The sequence below is a fragment of the Tupaia chinensis genome, unplaced genomic scaffold (genome assembly GCF_000334495.1).
Source record: "Tupaia chinensis unplaced genomic scaffold, TupChi_1.0 Scaffold000037_3, whole genome shotgun sequence".
NCBI classification, from domain to species: domain Eukaryota; kingdom Metazoa; phylum Chordata; class Mammalia; order Scandentia; family Tupaiidae; genus Tupaia; species Tupaia belangeri.
Window position 1 is genome coordinate 1,885,899 of NW_006159486.1, and position 4,953 is coordinate 1,890,851.

The following is a 4,953-nucleotide window of genomic DNA, read 5'->3' on the forward strand; positions in this document are numbered from 1 at the left end:
TTTCCCTACCCCAATGTCTCCCAGAGTTTCCCCAGTGTTTTCTGGAAGCAGTTTAATAGTTTGGGGTCTTAGATTTAGATCCTTGATCCACATTGACCTGATTTTTGTCAATGGTGAGAGATAGGGGTTCAGATTTATCTTTCTATAGGTGGAAATCCAGTTTTAACAGCACCATTTGTTGAAGAGGTTTTCCTTTTCCCACTGGATTGACTGGTATCCCTTGTCAAAAATCAGTTGACTGAATGATTGGGAATGTATTCCTGTGAACTCAATTCTGTTCCATTGGTCCACATGTCTGTTCCTGTGCCAATACCATGCTGTTTTGATTACCACTGCTTTGTAGTATATTTTTAGGTCAGGGAGTGAGATGCCACCCACTCCTCTCTTCTTGTGTAGAATTGCTTTGGCAATGCGGGGTCTTTATTATTCCAGATGAATTTTATGATTGTCTTTTCTAGATCTGTGAAGAATGTGTCTGGTACTTTGATTGGCATTGCATTAAATAGGTAGATTAATTTGGGTAGAATCGCCATTTTGGTTATATTAATTCTTCCAATCCAAGAACATGGGATGTCCTTCCACATTTTTGTGTCATTGTCAATTTCTCTTTTTAGCTTCTCAGTTTTCCTTGTGGAGGCCCTTAACTTCTTTGGTTAGATTTATCCCTAAGTATCTTATACTTTTGGTGGCTATGTTAAATGGCATAACTTTTTTCAGTTCTATCTCCCTCTGACTGTTTTTTGTATATAGAAATGCTATAGACTTCTGTATATTAGTTTTGTATCCTTCAACCTTACTGTATTCGTGCATCACTTCCAGAATTTTTTTCATGGAAATCATTGGGTCTTCTATGTAGACAATCATGTCATCTGTGAATAGAGAGAGTTTCACCTCTTCTTTTCCTATTTGGATGCCTTTAATTTTTTTCCTCTTTTCTGACAGCATTGGCGAGGACTTCCAGTACTATATTAAAAAGGAGTGGAGTAAGTGGGCATCCTTCTCTTGTATCCATTTTTAGTGGGAAAGCTTTCAGTTTTTCTCGATTCAGGATGATTTTCATGATGGGTTTTTTATAGCTAGCTTTCATTGTGTTGAGAAATGACCCTTGTATGCTGATTCTGCTGAGAGTCTTGATCATAAAGGGATGTTTTATCTTATCAAATGCTTCTTCTGCATTAATCAATATGACCATATGGTTTTTGTCTTTTTTCCTGTTAATATGGTGTATTACATTTATGGTTTTGCATATGCTGAACCAACCTTGCATTTCTGGAATAAAGCCTACCTGATCATGATGTATAATCTTTTTTATAAGTAGCTGGATATGGTTTGCTAGTATCTTTTTGAGAATCTTTGCATCTATATTCATCAGAGATATTGGTCTATAGTTTTCCTTCCTTATCCTGTCCTTATCTGTTTTGAGGATAAGGGTGATAGATGCTACATAGAATGAATTAGGGAGAGATTTCCCCTTTTGGATCTTTAGAAATAACTTGAGCAGAATTGGGGTTAACTCGTCTTTGAAAGTTTTATAGAACTCAGAGATGAAGCTATCAGGGCCAGGGCTTTTCTTTGTTGGAAGATTATTTATTACTGATTCAATCTCCTGGCTTGTTATGGGCCTATTCAGACATTTTTTTTTTGAGATTGTTCAAACAAATTTACTTAATATTGATTAACTACAAAATTTCATATACAACACATGGCCACTATTACAGGATTTGGCCTTCTAGAGAAATATGTAAACAGGCATTCTATTAAGATTCTGCCTTCTTAGAAAGGTGAGAAATGACCCAAACTCCCAACCCAGAAAAAAATTATCTAAATTATCATATTCTTTAAAAAGTTCCAACAGGTTCTTTATACAAGAATGATTTACAAACTCAGAAACTCAGCTTTTTTCCTAAACATTTTTCTATGAAGTCTCATTTTTGACCAAAAGAAGACACAGGTTTCTCATTAAACTTTCTTTTAATGGGACTCAAAATTCTTTGACAGATTTTTGGTCAAGTTGTTTCCATTATAAAGTACTGATTTTAAAAATTAATAACTTAAAACTGCCACACACACACACAAAAAAAAACCAAAATGGTCCACAAAGCATTTTCCTTTACTTCTGAAGGTTTTACAATGCATTGTTATCATTAACCAGTCTTTTACTATTAAACTTAAATGGCCAATTGAGACAAACAGTTCTGAGACTGTTCTTCCACCACTGATTAAGACTGGGGTGGCAGGAATTAGGGATATTCATTTAGTCTTCTGAGCTTTCTGGTTAGACTTGATGACCTTGCCAGCTCCAGCAGCCTTCTTGTCCACAGCTTTGATGACACCAACAGCAACTGTCTTTCTCATATCATGAACAGCAAAACAAACCAGAGGAGGATAGTCAGAGAAGCTCTCAACACACATGGGCTTGCCAGGAACCATATCAACAATGGCAGCATCACCAGATTTCAAGAATTTAGGGCCATCTTCCAGCTTTTTACCAGAACGGCAATCAATCTTTTCCTTCAGCTCAGCAAATTTGCAAGCACTGTAAGCTGTGTGACAGTCCAGTACAGGGGCATAGCCAGCACTGATTTGGCCTGGGTGGTTCAGGATAATCACCTGAGCAGTGAAGCCAGCTGCTTCCATTGGTGGGTCATTTTTGCTGTCACCAGCAACATTGCCACGTTGAACATCTTTGATGGACATGTTCTTGACATTGAAACCCACATTGTCCCTGGGAAGAGCTTCACTCAGAGCTTCATGGTGCATTTCAACTGACTTGACTTCAGTTGTCACATTGACTGGTGCAAAGGTGACCACCATACCAGGTTTGAGCACACCAGTCTCCACTCAGCCAACAGGAACAGTGCCAATACCACCAATTTTGTACACATCCTTGAGGGGTAGATGCACGGACTTAGTTGGACGAGTTGTTGGCAGGATGCAATCCAGAGCTTCAAGCCATGTAGTTCCACCGGCATTGCCATCTTTACAGGTGACTTTCCATCCCTTGAACCATGGCATATTAGCACTTGGCTCCAACATGTTGTCACCATTCCAACCAGAAATTGGCACAAACACTACTGTGTTGGGATTGTAGCCAATTTTCTTAATGTAAGTGCTGACTTCTTTAACAATTTCCTCATATCTCTTCTGACTGTAGGGTGGCTCAGTAGAATCCATTTTGTTAACACCAACAATTAGTTGTTTCACACCCAGTGTGTAAGCCAGAAGGGCATGCTCACAGGTCTGCCCATTCTTGGAGATGCCAGCTTCAAATTCACCAACACCAGCAGCAGTAATCAGGACAGCACAGTCAGCCTAAGATGTGCCTGTAACCATGTTCTTGATAAAGTCTCTGTGTCCTGGGGCATCGATGATAGTCACATAATACTTGCTGGTCTCAAATTTCCACAGGGAGATATCAATGGTGATACCACACTCACATTCAGCTTTCAGTTTATCCAAGACCCAGGCATACTTGAAGGAGCCCTTTCCCATCTCAGCAGTCTCCTTGAATTTTTCGATGGTTCAAAAAATTCATCACATTTGTAGATCAGATGGCCAGTAGTGGTGTACTTGCCAGAATCTACGTGTCCAATGACAACGATGTTGATGTGAGTCTTCTCCTTTTCCATTTTGGCTTTGATTTAGCGGTGGTTTTCATGACACCTGTGTTCTGGTGGGTAACCCATTGCGAAAAAAGCCCTATTCAGACTTTCTATATCCTCCTGGCTCAATCGTGGTAGATTATATGTGTCCAGGAATTTGTCCATCTCATTCAGATTGTCTTGTTTTTTTGACATATAGTTTTTCATAGTATCCTCTAATGATGTTCTGTATTTCTACTTTGTCTGTTGTTATATTTCCTGCTTCATTGCAGATTTGATTCACCTGGTTCCTTTCTCTCTTCTTTTTTATTAATTCTCGCTAGTGGTATATTAATTTTGTTTATCTTTTCAAAGAAGCAGCTTTTACTTTCATTTATTTTCTGTATAGTTCCCTTATTTTCTATTTCATTAATTTCTGCTCGGATCTTTATTATTTCCTTTCTTCTGAAGTTTTTTGAATTATTTTTCTGTTGCTTCTCCAATTCTCCTAACCATGATGGAAGGTGATCCATTTGCTTTCTCCTTCCTCTTATGAGCACTAATTGCTATAAACTTCCCTCTTATGAATGCTTTTGCAGTGTCCCAAAGATTATGGAAACTCGTGTCCTCATTGTCATTGGCTTCCATGAATCTTTTGATTTTAGACTTTATTTCATCAGTAGTTGTGGAATCATTCAGTAGTAGGTTATTTAGTTTCCATGTATATGAGTATTTTTAAGGATTTCTCTTGAAATTAAACTCAAGTTTAATTTCATCATGGCCAGAGAAAGTGCTGGAAATCATTTCTATGCCTTTGAATCTGTAGAGGCTTGCTTTGTGCTCAATGATGTGGTCAATCTTCGAAAAGATTCCATGTGGGGGGTGAGAAAAAAGTGTATCTTGTGGTTTTTGGATGGAAAGTTCTATAGATGTCTGTTAAGTCCATTTCATTTATGGTATCATTAAGATCCTTTATCTCCTTATCTATTTTTTGTTTAGATGATCTGTCCCGAGGGGATAGTGCAGTGTTGAGGTCTCCAACAATTACTGTATTGCAGTCTATCTCCCCTTTTAGATCCAACAGTCTTTCCTTCACATATTTCGGTTCTCCTGTGTTAGGTGCATAGATATTTATAATAGTTATATCTTCTTGATCTATTGAACCTTTTACTACAATATGTGCCCTTCTTTGTCTCTTCAAACACTTTTTGTTTGAAAGCCTATTTTGTCAGAAATTAGTATTACAACTCCAGCTCTTTTTTGGTTCCCATTTGCATGGAAAACCTTTTCCAACCCTTCACTTTCAGTCTATGTATGTCTTTATCAATGAGGTGGGTTTCCTGTAGGCAACAGATAGAGGGTTTCTGGTTTT

General features: G+C 38.0%; 1 pseudogene; it reads right to left on the bottom strand.

Moving 5' to 3' along the window:
* Positions 1 to 2,083: 2,083 nt before the first annotated feature.
* Positions 2,084 to 3,668, bottom strand: LOC102481027 (elongation factor 1-alpha 1 pseudogene; annotated as a pseudogene).
* Positions 3,669 to 4,953: the final 1,285 nt, after the last annotated feature.